This window comes from Athene cunicularia (genome assembly GCF_003259725.1).
Source record: "Athene cunicularia isolate RWA chromosome Z unlocalized genomic scaffold, athCun1 chrZ_part2, whole genome shotgun sequence".
Lineage (NCBI taxonomy): Eukaryota > Metazoa > Chordata > Aves > Strigiformes > Strigidae > Athene > Athene cunicularia.
The window spans coordinates 17,119,031-17,136,816 of NW_020799143.1; the positions used below are offsets into that span (position 1 = coordinate 17,119,031).

Consider the following 17,786-nt stretch of genomic DNA (forward strand, 5'->3'; position numbering starts at 1 on the left):
GTTGTAAATCTTGACTGGTTTGCATGAAAACAATTTGTACATGAATATTTGATAGCTGTGGTAAGACCAAAAGTCCAGTGAGAACAAGGATACAAACAACATGATTGAGAAAGTGTCAAGAACCTTTTTCTGTGCATGGATGAACTTACACAGTTACAGTGCAGGAGGATACAGCTTAAATATATTTCCACTAGGAGGGCATCTATCTCATAGGTATGCTTTCTCTAAATTGGTATTAGTATCTCATTTGTCATTTGACAGCTGCCTCCAGCCTTTAGTCTTTCTTTTGGAAAACCTGAAGAATATAGAACATTTTAAAAGTCCTTTATTTATGCTTTGTCAAAAGTTTGAGCTGCAAAGTTTTTTAAGACCAATGCTTACTGCTTATTCTTGTCTTTTCTCAATTCTACCAGTTTTAAGAAAGTAAAAGTTTCCCTTTTCTGAAAAGCCAGACAAGGGCCTAGCATTTTGTAATGTTAATAGTGCCTCTGCTAACCTTTTCAAAGGATCACTTGTCTAAGTTTTTGTGTCTAATAGGTGTAATCCCAATATCTGTTTCTTGTGATAGTTCAGACCTAACATCAGGAAGATGTTAGAGCCTAATATCTAATCTTAGGTAGACAGAGGATCCTAACCCCAGCTTTGAATCCTGCTAGGGCTTGAAGATTTCTTAATATGGAGACTGTGCCTTTACTACATTAGCCTTCACTAAAGCAAGAGTTGCTACAATCCAGAAATTTGTGTTATCTGTAAGCACCCCTAGTAACATTTCCCATTGTTGTAAAGTTTATGAGAACATTATTGCCTAGATTCTCCACACTGCTTGCTCTGTGAAAAAAATTAATTCTAATCTTCAGTTTGCAGATGAACTCTTAAAAGATGAGCCTTGGCATAAATCAGAAGGGGATACCAGAAACACAAACACTGTGTGAGGGGGAAAAAAAAAAAAAAGGTCTGAAGAAGATGATCACAGCTGCCAAAACCACTGTAACACAAAACATCAGAGAGAAGAAAGACACCCCTTTCAAGAAAATATTTCTGAAACACGTAGTAGCATACATCTCTTTGGGTCAAAGTGGCTTCTCACTTGGGTGAGTACTCATTTGTAGTGATGAACATGGCTCATGGCTAAAATTAATAAGGGAAGGTCAGGTTTTCTACCTCAGAATATGTGTAATACTCTTCTACTGTTAGAAATACTCTTTCATTTTAGCCATTGTGTGCTTACACAAAATCATCATACTTTTTGAGAGGCAAATTTTTCAGGTAAGTTTAATATGCGTGACAGTATTGCATGATCAAGGCCACCCTGGAACAAACTTCTTCCAAGACACTGGCTGGCAGTTATTACTAATTACAGAATCAAAAAGAGAGTGGAGTAGATTGCAGCCTTGAGTTGCCAAAATTAACTGTAAAACATATACTGGATAAATTAAGGGCCTCCTGTTGTACCACTGTGGTAGGTTTGACCTTGGCTTGCTGCCAGATGCCTACCCAGCTGCTCTCTTACTCTGCCACTTCAATAGGACAGGGAGAGAAAATAAGATGGAAAAGCTCGTGGGCTGGGATGAAAACAGGGAGGTTGCTTACCAGTTACTATTATGGTCAAAACGGACTCAGCTTGGGAAAGATGACTTTAATTTACTGCCAGTTAAGAACAGAGTAGAATGGTGAGAAACAAAACCAAAATTAAACCTACCTTGCCTCTAGCCCCTCTGGCTTCCTCCCAGGCTCGTTCAGTCCTTCATTTCTGACTCTTCTATGTTCTCCCCCCTGAGTGGTGCAGGGGAAGGAGGAGTGGGGGGTTGTGGTCAGTTCATAACAGCTTCTCTCTGCCACTCCTTCCTCCGCACACTGTTCCCCTGCTCTAGCATGAGTTCCTCCACAGGATAGAGTCCTTCACAAATTGCTCCACCATGGGTCCCCTCCTGGGCTGCAGCTTCTGCTAGGAACATGCTCCTGCATGGGCTCTCCACTGGCTGGAGCTTCCTTGAGGGCACCTCACCTTCTGTGGCATGGGGTCTTCCACGGGCTGCAAGTGGGTATCTGCTCCACTGTGGTCATCTGTGGGATGCAGGGGCACAGCCTGCCTCACCATGGTCTTCCCCACGGGCTGCAGGGGAATCTCTGCTCCAGCATCTGGAGCACTTGCTCTGTCTCCTTCTCCACTGACCTTGGTGTCTGCAGGGCTGTTTCTCCGACGTTTTTCTTGCTCCTCTTTCACAGCTGCTGGGCAGTGTTTTTTACTCTTTCTAAAGATGCTATCACAGAGGTGCCACCACTGTCACTGATGGGCTCAGCTTTGGCCAGCAGTGGGTCCATCTTGGAGTCGTTTGGAACCAGCTGTATCCAGCATGAAGCATCTCCTGGCCTCTTCTTGCAGAGGCTTCTCCTGCAGCTCCCACCCCCCTGACCTTACCATGTAAACCCAATAGAACCGCTTAGGTTATTTTTCGTTACTCTGGTCCAGTCTAGAAGTGTGACCTGCTGATTGCACTGAAGAGGTGAGAAGCAGGCCTGGTGTTAACATGCTGGGGGAATGACTCCTCTTGCTGGTTCCTTTGGATGGAGTGATGAAAGATCAGTCTGGCGTGGCCTAGCAAAAACAGTATTTTAACCATAAGGAGAATCTATCAAGCTCTTCCTAAGACACTAGCAAATTAGACAAACTTCAACCTTTCAAATTTTTCCAAACGTTATTTATAAAAAGTATCAATTGTCTTAGGAAGTCCACCCTCTCAAAGTAAAACTAAATCAATACCAATATTCTATATATAAATTTAAAAAACCCCATACATACATATATGCAGATATATACCTATGTGTATGTATACAGCAGGAATTCTGAACTAATGTCTGAGTTGGTTTAATTTCTCTTCAGCACTTTTCAAACATTTCAAGAGTTTCAGGGCCTGGTCTCATAACTGCTTTAAGCTTTCAGTACAGGCTTCTGAAAGGACTGTGGACTGTGTTATCTGCAATTCTCTGCTCAAGCCCTTCCTTTGTTTTTCTTTCTTCTATCAACTATTTCATAGCCCAGATTTTCCATTTAAATTCATTTAATTTCTCCTTCCTCCCTTTGTTGGTCTGTAGTTATAGCTGTGTAGTGGGTTGACCTTGATTGGACACCAGGTGCCCACCAAAGATGCTCTATCACTCCCCTTCCTCAGCTGGACAGGGGAGAGACAAATACAATTAAAAGCTTGTGGGTCGAGGTAAGGACAGGGAGCGATCACTCAACAATTGCCATCATGGGCAAAACAGACTCAACTTGGGGAAAAAATTAATTTAATTTATTACAAGTCAAATCAGAGTAGGATAATGAGAAATAAAAGCAAATCTTAAAAAATACTTCCTCCCACCCCTCCCTTCTTCCTGGGTTTAAGCTCACACCCAATTTCTCTACCTCATCCCCCAAGCAGTGCAGGGGTACAGGGAATAGGGGTTGCAATCAGTCCGTCACACGTCTCTGCTATTCCTTCCTCCTCAGGGGAAGAGTTCCTCACACTGTTCCCCTGCTTCACAGGAGACACTCCTCCACCATCTTCTCCAACATGAGCCATTCCCACGGGCTGCAGTTCTCTACAAACTGTTCCAGAGTGGGTCTTTTCCACAGGGTTCAGTCGGTCAGGAACAGACTACTCCAGCGTGGGTCCCCCAGGGTCAGAGCCTCCTTTGGGCACATCCACCTGCTCTGGCGCGGGGTACCCCCGGCTGCAGGTGCCTCTCTGCTCCGCCGTGGACCTCCAAGGGCTGCAGGGGCACAGCTACCTCACCGTGGGCTGCACCGCGGGCTGCGCGGGAATCTCTGCTCTGGCACCTGGAGCACCTCCTCCCCCTCCTCCTGCACTGACTTTGGTGTCTGCAGTGTTGTTTCTCGTGTATTTTCACTCCTCTCTTTTGGCTGCTGTTACACAGCAGTTTTTCCTCCTTCTTAGTATGTTATCCCAGAGGCTCTGCCACCATCATGGGCTCAGCCCTGGCCAGTGGCGGGTCTGTCTTGGAGCCAGCTGGCACTGGCTCTGTAGGACACGGAGGAAGCTTCTGGCATCTTTGCACAGAAGTCCCCCATGTAGCCCTCCAGTACCAAAACCTTGCCACACAAACCCAGTACAAGCTGTGAAGAACAATTCCACAATAAACTGGTTTATAGTCTCTTGTGTTCATGTCTTGCTAGATAAACGTATTTTCTTTCCACTATAAATGGTTATACTCATGTGATCCTATATCACATCAGCAGCATCTTTGATATTATTATAATTTTTTTTACAATGACAGTGTTTTGCTGTCAGTTGTATTATAAACTGGTAATCTGATGCTAAATTTCCTATTTGCATTTTGCTGATGTTACAGACTTTGGGGTTGTCGATATAACATATATAGCTAATACGATTTCATGCTAGATTGTCCAGCTTGATTGCTACTTATAAACAGGAGGGAAAAAAATTTCAGTATCAACACTTTTTTTTTCCAGAATTTCCAAACAAATTTATGCCAGTTTAGGACCATGAATCTAAAGTTCCTTTATATGTTATTTTTATCTACATCATTAGCCTCTTGTCTTTACTTTGTTCCTTCTTTATCATCAAGCTGTCAACATCTACTCATAATTTCTACATGTTAGTTTATGACATTTTGTCTAATTTCTGTAAAATAAGCAGTACTTCTGTTATTGCTGATTTTTTTTTCCTTTTACACTTTAACTGCACATTATCTGTTATTGTGGGTTCCTTTTTTATAGCAGGGTTGCTCTGTTAGTTGGGATCAGCTGAAAATTTTTCAGGAGGTAATTTACCAAAATTTGCTATGCTGGAAATACAATGTCCTGCTCTGTCCATCTGGGCAGTCAGTCTCTCTGTATAACAACTTCATAAAGGTATCCTATATATGATTCCTGAGAAACTGCAGAAATATGAGATCTGAACACCTTAATTTTCCAGTACTCCCATGGGAGTTCCTTTCTATTATGCCAGCTGTGAATAAATTTTATAGAATGATATTTTCCATTACTGGACTAGGTGCTCCATTCTCTAAGGAAATCATAATCTGTGTATTTCCAAATGTTGACAATTGTTGGCATTTGTAGCCTTGTTAGCACTTAAAGCTAAAGTACTTAAAGCCTTAGGCCACAAGAGTAAACTTGATAAAGCTAACATTGCAACCACAAAGCGGATGAAACCAGCAGATGCAAGCAGAATGAAGATAAGGGCCAGGAAAACAATTCCTGGGGAATGTGGTAACTTCAGAAGAAGACCAGCCCATCGACCAATAATAAATCAAGAGACCACCAATCAGAATTAAGTGATTGGACTTAGGCATCAGGTAACGGGTGGTACATGCCAGAAAATCTGTCTCTAATGGTGTGTATTAGAGCACATGGTCTGCAATGGGTGTCCGTCCTTGGAGGCACCCAGCTCAAGCTGCTCTGCATGTTGGATAAATAAACTACTTGTTTACTCAGCGGATTGGTGACTTGTCTTCTTCGAGCAGGAATGCAGAGCTGAGCCCTGTTGAGGTGGCATCTGTATAAATTCTAACATGAACTAGGTGGTGGTTGACTAATTCTTGCAACACAAGATTGTCTTTAACTTGTATATTTAGTACACATGAACCTATAATAAGAATTGTCCCCTGGTATATTTTTGTTACTGTAAGCTTAGACATCACATAATCGTATAAACTGCACATTACCATAAATTACAAGGGGTTTATTCATATTACTAGATATGACTGCCTGTTGAACAGTTCCCAGAATCTACCAGTGTACTGTAGAGTAAGAATATACTTTCATTTTTCTTAGGAATTTCATCTTTGTCTGGAGGCTTTGCAGGTGGCCTAAGTTCTTGGAAATACAGCAATTTCACCAAAAGGTTGGATACTGCTGGGATGTGTATTCTATTGCACAGTTTATACAGTCTTTCACAGTGTCCTTTTCAAACTCATCCTATTGATTTTGCAGACTTACGTTTCCAAATATGTCTTGTTTCTTTATGTTCCCAAGAGTTAGTGGTTTGGTCATGTAGTCCATTATTGTTCTGCCCTGGAAGATGAATGTGGGGTCCTAATTACAGGATAGCCAATTTACATTCTGTACTTCACTACTCCTTTTTTTTATTCTAAGTTTAAATCTGGGTTGTATTTAAACATTTTATTCATGTTTGAGTGTCTCTTGTCTGTCACAGATAGATGAACAGGAGCTTCCTTAAAACTTTAAGAATGCCTATAAAATTGAGGTCTCTTATAAGAACTTCATACCTGATATCTTTTAACAGTTTCATACTTTCTAGGCCAGAACACTTAGTACTTTTCCTTTGTACAGTCTGATACACGTATAGTTTCACTTATCAATTATTAAAGTAATCTTGAATATCCAGGAAAAGTAATTTTTCTTCTCATATTTGTTTTCAGCAGCTCCATTGAGCCTTTCTGGGGGACAAATTTCCCGCTGGATCTCTTTGAATATTTTTCCATTGGTCTTTCTTTTCCCAAGCCCAGTTTTATCATGTTGTGTTCATAGGTGGTGGCGTTTTGTGGCAGAGGTACAGAAAACCCCACCAAAAAACCCAGGAAGTATTGACCTCTCAGTGATGAGTTACAATTAGGAAGCTTGTGAGAAAGAAAAGGTTTCATTTCTTCTCAATATTGTAGTAAGTCCTGAAGAGCAACTCTATTCTCTTAGAAGTTTTTCAGTTGTTAGCAGTGAAAAATATTACAAAGAAATAATCTGCTGTGGTTTTGTGTCCTAGCTTGCTGGCACATGTCTGAAATCATCTCTGTAGCTCTGCTAGGAAGTAGGATTTTTGCCACACTGAAGGAAACTGTTTTTCCTTCAAGACCCACATATGAAGATTTGAACTGCATCCTCAAAAAGACTCCAGCCTGCACAAAGGCTTCTTGTCTCAAATATCATAATTAAATCCATATATTTGACATTTTATTTACTCTTAATAATTGATCTGTCAATTGGCTGCTCTCTGTGCCTTAGGATGGTGTTCACCCAAAGGGTTTAAACAGCACTGGGAACCAGTGGACTTAGTTTTAATTTACCAGTAATCTGAGACAGCACTTTCTTCCCCATGTTTTCTAAACTAAGGAAAATAAAGATCATAATAATGTGATGCTAAAAATGTCTGTTCAAGCAGACACCAACAAGTTGTAGTGATTATAAACTGATATAGAAAATTATTCAAGCAAATCAGTGTTCTTTCAATAATCTGAAGTGAAAAAAAGCTGCTGTGTGAGAAGACCTGTAGTCTGTTGGGGTTTTTTTAATCACCAAGCCAGAAAAGTAATGAGAAACAAACAGAGGTTATCTCAGTCTGAAAAACTGCACTCAAATAAATACAAAGAAACTTTTCTAGTAATGCAGCTTAAAGCTGTGCCTTTAAGCAAACGCAAAATGTGTTTCTATTGCAAACCAAGAAGAAAGAGTACCCAATGTATAGATTTTCTGGTATCTATAGTTTCTGAATTAAATAAAGAAGGCAGTTATTTCTTCAGTGAAGTGCTTTGAGGTTTACTGATTAAATGTTCTATGTAGATGTAGATATTGCATTGCTGCAGTCATTGACGTGACTGTCCAAACCTTTGCTTCTTGCAACCACCTTCTGTGTAGTATCTCAAGATATATTCAACACAAATTATTATCTGAGCCCAAACATGTAAATATTCACTTAAAGCTCAGTGTGAAGTCCAGTGTTGACTGGTTTGGTTTTTGGCATACTGCTGCAGCTTTCTGTACAAAGAAGTTTAATGTATTGATAGACCATTCTGGGAAACTGCCCTGGTGCTCTCATAGAAAGAACCAATCAACCATGTATCATCCATCCCATTTGTCCTCTCTCTTATACATGCATGGCAACAGCTATGTTCAAAGCAAAGTCAAAATTTAAAAAAAACTCCTCATTCCTACCACAGCATAATAGTGCATCGCACATTCTATTTGTGAAGAAGCATAAAATGAAGTGGTAGATGTTAATCATATCAGTTAATGCTGAACATACTGAGGCTCTGCTAAGGAAGAAAGAATACATTAGAGAACCTTTCATGTATCAGACATAATTCTTCAGAAATTTGTTCAGGACTATAAGTTGATTGAATAAAAATCACTATATATAACTAATGCACAGGAAATAACTTTGGAATTACTAAATAAAAAACACTTAGCTTTTTTACTAATTTAGAATTTAATATAATCCATATTTCTGGCAAACGTATGCATGAACAACTAGCCCACACAGGTAAAACTGACAAGGTTTCATTACACTGTGAAGAAATAAAGTATAGAGTGAGGCTCTCCTGTAAGCTATTATATTTTATATTGATTTTTTTTTTTAAATCTACTATTTAAACTGAGGTACTTGAAATCAGAATTTGGCTTCATGTTTAAGCAACCAATTAGATCAAGGTGCTAGAGATACTTATTGGCCAGAATTTTTGTTTTTAGACACTTGATGTGTTCTAATTTTTACTGAGAAATGGTCATAAATCCTTTGAGATCCCTCAAGTGTCCTTGGGCAAGTGAGGCTGCTGCGAATGTGCTTACAATCTGACATGTTTTAGGAATTTATCAAAAACTGTAAACAGGGAAGCTCTCTGATACAAATGTATTTAGCAGAGATACTTGTCAAGAAAGTGGAGGATAACCTTTAATTATTTGCCTACTGTAGCAATATTTTAAGGACTGAAATGTGAAGGGCTTTCAACTCCATATTGACATTGTCTTTGTTTAAATATAGTGTTGACATTCACTCAAAAACTAGACAACTGGCATAAACAAGTTGCTACCAGTTTGGCAGCATTTTTGAGTACTCAGGTAAACAATTGTCTTTTGTTAACTTCTATTTATTAATTCACTAATCCGTGCCCTTGGAACAAGTCTATAAGAAAGCTATTATAAAAGCAGATAAAGAAGTTGATTAAATTCCTACACAGAAAGGTCAGGACAGAGGTACCGATCTTCCTTGAACTTCCAGGTTCAGCCATGTGCATTTTCCATCTGGCTGCGGTGAGAGTGAATGGAGATACCAAATGTAATAATGTCATTCACACTGAAAAAAAACTTGCACAAATGAGTGTTCTTATTGAACTGGGTGAGGCCACCAACTGTGAATCTGAACCTTACATGTATACAAAATCTCAGCCCAGTATGGTGATTAATAGGGTCATGGGCTTAATGTATTACTGAAATTAAAGTAGATACAGTGATACCAACCAGCCCGTGAAGTCACATTTGTGCCTTATCTATAACCATTGTCCTCAGATTATTTGTTTGTTTGTTTCTAAATTTGAATTTTTGGAGGATTATGAGTTGCCTGTTGAGGAGTGATGTGGAGAGCAAGCTGCCAGGAATAGGGCAGTGTGGTGAACCAAAAGGTTAGAAAAAGCATAACTGCAGCTGGTGTTGGCATGTGTTATTTCACAGCTTCTTTTCAAATAGGGAAGAAGTGATTTTTAGTTGTAACTCCCAATGAGCAGAACAGTTACTGTTTTCATTTCTGTTGGATGCAGCTTCACTGGGAGAACTGAAGGCGAAGTACACAGTGCTTCTACAATGTAATTACTTTAGCAACAAACATCCCAGCTACATTATTCAGACCATACAAGCCTTGCTACACTTAGGGCAAGACAAAATGACCCAGCAGCAGCTTGGAGAGCAGCTCTGTCAGACCTCACATACGGCATGTGAGTTAGCTTCCCATATTGCTACCAGCAGTATGCCTGTGAGACAAATTGGTGATGAAAAAGGGAATAGAATAAGGCTGATATCCCAGTTACAAAAAGCTATTTAATACAAACTTCCAAGGATATTACCTTCTAGACACCATGCTTGAGCTAAAGGACATATTTGCAGCTCAGTGTTTGGTACCTCCCATGTCACCAGATGTTGAGGAATGGCTTCAAGAACAAGGACATGGCAGTATGGAAAAACTGTTTAGAGATGAAATACCGGGTGATTTGTTACGTTTGCACAAGATAGATGTTGCTTGAGTTGCTTAGCTACTATCTCCTGCCTGGAACAGAAGCTTCTCCCCCACCTTCAAGATTACTCCAAAAACCTACCCAAACCGGCTTAGCGGTTTGGCCCGGACCCAGGGCGCAACGGAGGCTGCGCAAGACTTCAGGGTGAAAAGTTCAGCAGTGAGGAAGAGGAGAAACTTCCTCTCCACGACCACCGATCAGCCCTTCACGCCCCCTGCCCAGGACATTACGAGCTAATTGCCCAGGCGCAAAAGGGAGGAAACCTAATTACAATAAGAAGCGAAGATAGGCGGAGATAGATCATAAATATGTATAGGCTGTTTATATATATGCAATGCTTAGTGGATATAAGGATGTAAGCAGACAGAATAAAGCAGAAGCTTGCTTATCATTCACATTGAATGCCTTCTTGCTTCCTCCACTCCTCACAACCAGATCCAACTCTTTGGCATATGCATCATTGCCACTTTTGCAATGGTATTAACACAATGAGTTGCATGCTGCTGAGTAAAAAGTCAAACTGGTGAGAAAGAAGAAGGAAAGTATGGTGAAGGGGTTTGAACTTCAAAGAAGTTGGAAGGAGTTACATGAGGAAGTGAATCTGCTTTAACGGTTTGATTCTAAGTATTGCAGTAGGGCTCTTTCTTCTTTAACACCTTGCTTACTGATATGGGTGATAATTATTTATTACACAGTGCACACCCTAAATGCATGATAGGTTGCAAAAAAAGAGCAGGAAACACATGGATAGAATAACAGCTATTAGAAGACCAGACTCTAGGAACAGCCTTTTATCCTTTCATATTTGGTGTCTTTTTGCAATTAGATAGCAGGTATTAGAGTTGTGCTTGGTTTGACATCAGGGCAGGCTATGATTTGGGAAGAACTAAGCAGAAAACAAAAACAAAAAGGCTTTTGCTTGTTGTTTCTAAATATTTAATAAGAATTTACCTCTCTATGGGGGAAGAACTAGCTTTGGAGGAAATACAGCTTGATTTTGCCCCTAATTGTTTAAATCCATCCATAATATTAGAAAGTAATTTTATGCTTCATCTAGTTTATTAGAGTGTTTGTGTTCATGGAATCTGTACTGCTGTTGTCTGTGCTGTGTAATCACTGGAAGGAAATAATTTTGAAGGAATTACTTGATGTAGGGTCCCAATTTTTCTTCCTCTTTTAACTGGAGCCCTTTATTCCCCTTCCCTAGCACCCAAACAAAAGAGCTCAGAAACTGGTCTTGTATTACTTCTGGGATTCTTCTTTGTACATGACTTCTGTATTCATAGCTTTGGTTTGACTCTGCAGTTGGGTAGGGCAGCACCAGACCAGGTTTACTGGCAAGGGCAAGTGACTGTATTCTGCCCATAGAGGTAAATTTTATGAGACTAATGTGGAGTAACTCGTCTGTCCACAACATGGATAGGTCTGGCACAGGCTGCTTGCAGGAGTACTGGGCTTGTGTGCACAGCACTTGGAATGTAGTCCAAAAAAAGAAGAGTGGAAAGTATGGCTAACACTTTCCCTCGTTGTGCAAATAATTACTGTGTTAAGAAAACACAAGGTTGCAGCCAAATAGCGTGCATGGAGAAGGGTCTTTCAGTAGTGGCAGGCATAAATGATGATGAGGGCTATTTCTTCAGTAGGCAGCAGAAAGAAGATTGTTAAATGCAAGAGTTGTTGCCTTATATAGATGGCAGTGCTGTCACAAATGCAAGCATCCCTTTCATGTGCTTGGGGACCAGCATCATATACTGGTGATGGCAGCAGCACATACTGGTGATTGCAGTATTATAAGCTCCAGGCTCCTTTTAACAATGAGAAATTTTCACCAGAATCTTTCTTGTTTTCTCAGCCATTGCTTAGTGTGTGAACACGCTGTAACAGGAAGCCCAGGGCAGGAAAGAAGAAAATGATCATAAAAAAACATTGCAGCCATTTCCTTCATTACCTCTTCCCTGCAATGCTGGTCACCAGGACAACCATTTCATCTTCTGCTCTTTCTGATGCTGTTGCAGAGGTGAAAAAGCTTTCTCTCTTGCAGCTTGAAAATTAACAAAATGTCTTCAGCTTTTTGTGAAGAGAACAGAGGTGATGGCCTATGCAGAGTATTCCTGGATGTAAAAAAAGCAAATCTATCATTGGGGCAATATGACTTGTGGTTTTGAGAGGGTACTGTTCTTCCTAGCACTTCTAAATGCAACTTGTATGAGTGAGTGGTCACTGGTTGTGCAGGGTTTATGTGGCAGGGTTTTTGGTAGCAGGGGAGGGGGCTACAGTGGTGGCCCCTGGGAGAAGCTTCTCGAAGCTCTCCCCAGCTCCAAGTTGGGCCCACCTCTGGCCAAGGCCAAGCCAATTAGTGGTGATGGCTGCACCTCTGTGATAATGTATTTAAGAAGGGGAACCTGAGAGCTGGAGACTTTGGGGAGGAGTTATGAGGACATCTATGTGAACACTGAGGTCCCTGGAAGGAAGGAGGAGGGAAGGGGGCGAGGTGCACCGGAGCAAGGACCCGCTTACGTGTCAGATGGCAGGGCCATCCCCCTCCCTCTGACACCCATGGAGGTCACCGGGGTATCAGATATCTGCCTGGGGCCTGTGGAGGACCCCACACTGAGCAGGCAGCTGCACTAGGCTGGAGCTCTCTGAGAAGAAGCAGCCTCCTCTGTTGTAGTTCGGTACTGGGAGGATTGCAGCATGTGGGGGTGACTCACGCCGGAGCATCTCGAGAACAATGCTCTCATGATGGAGAAGGTTTGTGGAGCACTGTCTGCCGTGAGAGGGATGCCACGTGGAGCAGGGGGAAGCTGGCTGGCGCACCCCACATCCCCTGTCCCCTGGAGGAGGAGGTAGAGATATCGGGAACAAAAGCTAGGCCCTGGAAGAAGGGAGGGGTGGGGGAAGTCTTTTAAGAGATATGGTAATGCTTCTCATTGTCCCATTCTGTCTGTTAATTGTTGGTTTTGTTACTGTTTGAATGAAAGTGATGTTCTGTTTTTCTTCTTCTAACAAGTCTGTCTTTTTTGCCTGTGACCGTTTTAATGGGTGAGAAAACCCTCCCCTGTCCTCATCTAGGTTCCAGAGACTTTAATTTTTTCTCCTTCACAGCACTGGCTGGGACGGAGTGAGTGAGCGGCTGCGTGGTGCTCAGTTGCCATCTGGGCCTAAACCACGACACTGGTTCATTTTTTTATTCGTTATGTCATTGTGAAAACAGTTCTTGCAGTAAAGACAGACAGTTTTTACAAACTGGCTTACTTTCTTGTGGAAAGTGTTCCCAAACCTGTGAAGTCTCATAAGCATTAAACACCTACTCCTTTTATCTTCATACTCATTCCCACTTAAACTTATGCCCATCTAATAGGCTCTTCCTGCTGAGAGATTGGCCTTTTCTGTAAACCTTTAACACTTTAGTCTGCTGTTCTTCCCCATTAAAAGTGGGAATGAAGAGCTAAGTAGTACTGAAGTTCTAGTTCACAAAATATTTTGGTACCTATTTTTTTTTTCTTCTCATCAGAAACAGAAATTATTCAGATTCATCAAAATCTTAAATGAAGTTTTTTCTGTTTTTTGTAACATTTAACAAACTGAAAAATCCACTGCCCATCCTGTTTGTGACTTTCTTCACAGATATTAGGTAACTACCTCCTTTAGCACTTTATTACTGCTTACAAGTAATTTCTATAGGAATACTGATCAGAAATAGCTTGACAGTAACCTCCGTGTTGCCTAACATCTATTCATCTGCAAGGCATTGCACAACTCATGACAATACGGTAAACATCTCCTAACCTACTTCACTGACATCCTCAGTCTTGTTCTTCTACATTTCATTGTGGGATTCCAGGTGGCAAGGTATTCTGGAACACAGACTCTCAAATGTATGAGAATCTTACTATCTTCAAAGGTGAAAGCTGCCTGAGATGCCTTGCCCTGTACTACTTTTCTTGTGCTACCAAAGCCTCTGTTGCTAGGATTCTCCTGAAGATTGCACCAAACCATTAATGAGGCTGTGTTGTATCTTTAATTTTGTAGCAGATTAGAAATCTAAATAAAAGGTTTTCATTTCTTCTATCATATGTGACAGAGTGGTCATGAACATTTTGATCTGGGTCAGCTGTGGCTGGAAAAAATATGTGTGATGTTCACCTGATATTCAGATGGCTATCATTATGATTCAGCCTAATCAGGACTAGTTAGATCACAGTTACTTAGTCTGAGACATCTAATAAAGTGGTTTTGGAAAATGGACATATAGGGAGAGCTGTAATATGCACTTAAAGGCTTTTTGCAAAAAAAAACCTTGGGTTCTTCAGCAGGTTTAAAATTTAGAGAATTTTAAGCACTAACCATGAAGTATGTGCACATGGCATAATACAATGCTGTCCAGAGAAAAAGGAAAGCATTAAACTAGTTGAAAGCAATGCTGTGCATTTTCTGTGAAGCCAGTTGAGCCTTAGGTGTGAAGCAAAGGCATGCGAGAAATAGTGATTCAAAAGCTGAATTTTTGAACACATTAATATAAGCCTCCAAAAAGCATCAAACTCTACATATTTATGTCATATTTCTGCAATACCTGAATTGCACCAGTAAGTAACCAAACTGTCTCTCACACATCGTTTAGTAACATACAAATCGTAGTTGCTAGAATTTTCTGTAATTACCAGAAGCTGTTTCAGTAAATAATGTCATCTATGCCTTACTATGCAGATGTACACAGTAACTTTTGCATCACTGTTATCTCACACAGTCTTGGTAGCCATTAATTTCCAGTTATTTCTTCTAGAATAAAGTAGTCCTTTCAAGTAGAACAAAACTTCAGACTGTTCAGAAAAAAACCCAAACCAAAATTCTGTGGTTTGCTATTCCAAAATACAGAAAAAATACTTTCAAACCAAGCGTGTTTATTAGACATTCTTGCAAGAGTGTTGTGTATATATCTTTTTACTCTGATTTAATCACCTGGTTTCAACCACTGAAATTAAGGCGTGCCAGAGTGTCCTTGGATTGAACTCGTGAATCAATGGGAGTTTTGTCATGCTGGGAAAAGCAATTTCCAAGGAGCTGGTTAAAATACTACATGGAACTCTTCTCTGAGTCACCTCTTGAATATTTCACTGGTGCAAACAAAATTTCCAGCTTGACTAGGACATCCCAATATCCAGCAGATATTTTTTTGCTATTTTTCCATTTTACATGGAGGAAATAGGATATTCCTGCTCTCATCTTAAGCCATGCCTAGGAATGCACGCTTTTGCAGCATGGCAGCAGGAGACAGGGACTCTGGCACAGCATTGTGGTGAGATACAGGGCATATATTTTACTACAAGATGAACAGAGTAGGTTCTGCATTGCATTAAGTATTGGTTAGGATGGTAAATCCACAAAGTTTATATTCAATCAGGTAATCTGACATGGGTCCTACACAGATGTCATAACCCACGCTCTGTTTTCTTTATTCTGTTTTCTATGGCTGTACATGTATACTAGAAAAATATTTTAACACTTTTCATTAACAATAGCTGTAGATAAAGTAGCATAAGCAGGAAACACAAGTTCCCTCTCAGCTGCCTGAAATATCACCTGAGGTTTCTCACTGCAGACATGAAACATCAAACTGCTCTTACCTTAGCTGACAGTGCTAGCAGACAGCTCATCACTAAAATTTGATAACACTTTTCTAAGAAACATGTTTACTGGCTCTACTGGATTTTAGTGCAGGTGACTAAATTCTACTTGTTCAAGATCCCTCTCTCTAGTATGAACTAGGTACGATTAATAACAAAATAAAAACATGTCTAGTATCAAAGACAGCTTAAGTTTTAGCTGGATCATAGCAACCCATCATGGTGACTGATAAAAATTATTAACTTTACAACTATTTATCAGAATGTAATAGAACTAATCAGACCTCTCTGAAATTATCTAACCGCATAGTTCTTAAACAAATACTTCCTTGATTTACTATTTCTCAAGATCTTGTCTGTTGCTGAGAAGACTGCAAACATTATGCCCAAACCTACAGACTCTGAAAAAGAAGACATCGAATGCCATCTTGTGGATTCCACAGGAGCGTCAACATTTATTCTGAAAAGATGAATTCATTGGTGAGGGAGAGAACACAAATATGTATCTACTTAAATATGAATTATAACCTGATGCATAATTCTGTATTATCGGGAAGAAAATATAATGGATATTTTTGTTTCTTGCCCTGCAGCTGAAATAAACTAACAATTCTAATGGCCGTGGGGTCAGTAGTTAACTGTCAGTCAAGCAACTACATAACAACCATGGGATTTGGATTTAATATCCAAGACATTTCCATTATAAAGCATCACTGAAAACACCATTGTAACATTATTCTCCGTATGCTCAGGGACAGCAGAAGAGAATATAAACTGTAGCAGCATACTTAGGACAATCTTTTCTTCCACTTTTCCTTACATACATACTACCACCACTCTGTTGCTCAGCTACGTATGTGGTGGTTCTGTAAGTCAGTCAAAGCTACTTAAACCGAAGTAATGAATTTACAGTTTAGCATGAAAAGGATGGTGGGGAATCGGGATAAAAGGAAAAAGAAGGTAAGTTTGTGGCAGAACCACTTTTAAAAATAATTTTGGCCGCCTTATATAAAATAGCTTGTGGCCACAGCTCCCATGAACTGGTAGTACTCATTGTTTTATAGTATGACAAATAAGTCTGTTTCTCAGAACAGTTCTCATTTTTAAAAGTTACTTAGTTGGAATGCAGTCATACATAAGCACAAATCACCGGTGCTTACACTGCTTTTCCCCATTAAAAAAAAATAGCTAATGGAAGCAGAGGTAAGTCCTGAAATACTTTTGTAGCTTATATCAAACTGGTAATACCAGGAATTGTGTTCTAGAAGGGGGAAGATTGGAAATTTACTTCAATGACTTTGGTAGTGTTTCTAGATGTAAATACACAAAAAAACTTATGTGCAGCACAGCAGTGCTGCAACGTGAAAAGCAACTGGAAACAAGGAAGTGAAGGGAAATGCTGAGTTAACTTTAAGGATATAGAGTGCACACAGGACGAGCACTTCCGTCTCGCTGCTTTTCTTTTTTTTTTTCCCCCAAAGGAAATCCCTGCACTGCAAGGGATAATGTCAGATGTAAACATGATGGCAAATTAGAGTATTATTTGATATTATTTGATATATTAATAATTATTATTAAAATGTCGATTGATTATTATATTAGTTATATCAATTATTTTATATTAACTATTATTGATAATAATTATTATAGATCACATATATTAATGACATTATTATTGTCAGATGTGAACATGATGGCAAATGAGAGTATTATTTTATATATTAATTATATTTATTAAATAAGCAACTGCAGTTCGATCTGAGAGTTTTCCCAAACGTCTGCTGTGCCCTGAGGCATTTGACCTTTCTGAAAATGTAAAACCTTAGTTGCCTAGGAAAAAACGATCATTATTCCTACACATGGGCACAGTGCAAGAAACAACTTTTCAGGTTAAGAGGGCTAAGAAGTGGTAACTGTCAGTCACGCCGAGGAGCCGAACAGCCACAGCTGCTGCTGCTCAGTTCTCCCCGCACGAAGGCTCGGACTGGCCGGATCCAGCCGCTTGGCGAGAGCGGAGTGTGACGAAGGAGGCGGTGGCAGGATGGCAGCCGGCCCGGAGCCCCACTGCCTGCGCCCTCCGGAGACAGCCCTTGGCTGAGCTCCCAGAACGAACGACACCGGGCAGCCCCTCCTCCCCCCGCGGGCTACCCTGCAGCAGGGCGCCCGGTCCCCGGGAGCGGG

At 40.4% G+C, this 17,786-nt stretch overlaps 1 long non-coding RNA gene across 1 annotated transcript; it reads left to right on the forward strand.

Moving 5' to 3' along the window:
* The first annotated feature begins 694 nt into the window (after positions 1–694).
* Positions 695–12,845, forward strand: LOC113490134. Its single transcript, XR_003400159.1, has 3 exons — positions 695–1,091; positions 8,739–8,815; positions 11,834–12,845. It is a non-coding gene; the product is annotated as an uncharacterized LOC113490134 (long non-coding RNA).
* Positions 12,846–17,786: the final 4,941 nt, after the last annotated feature.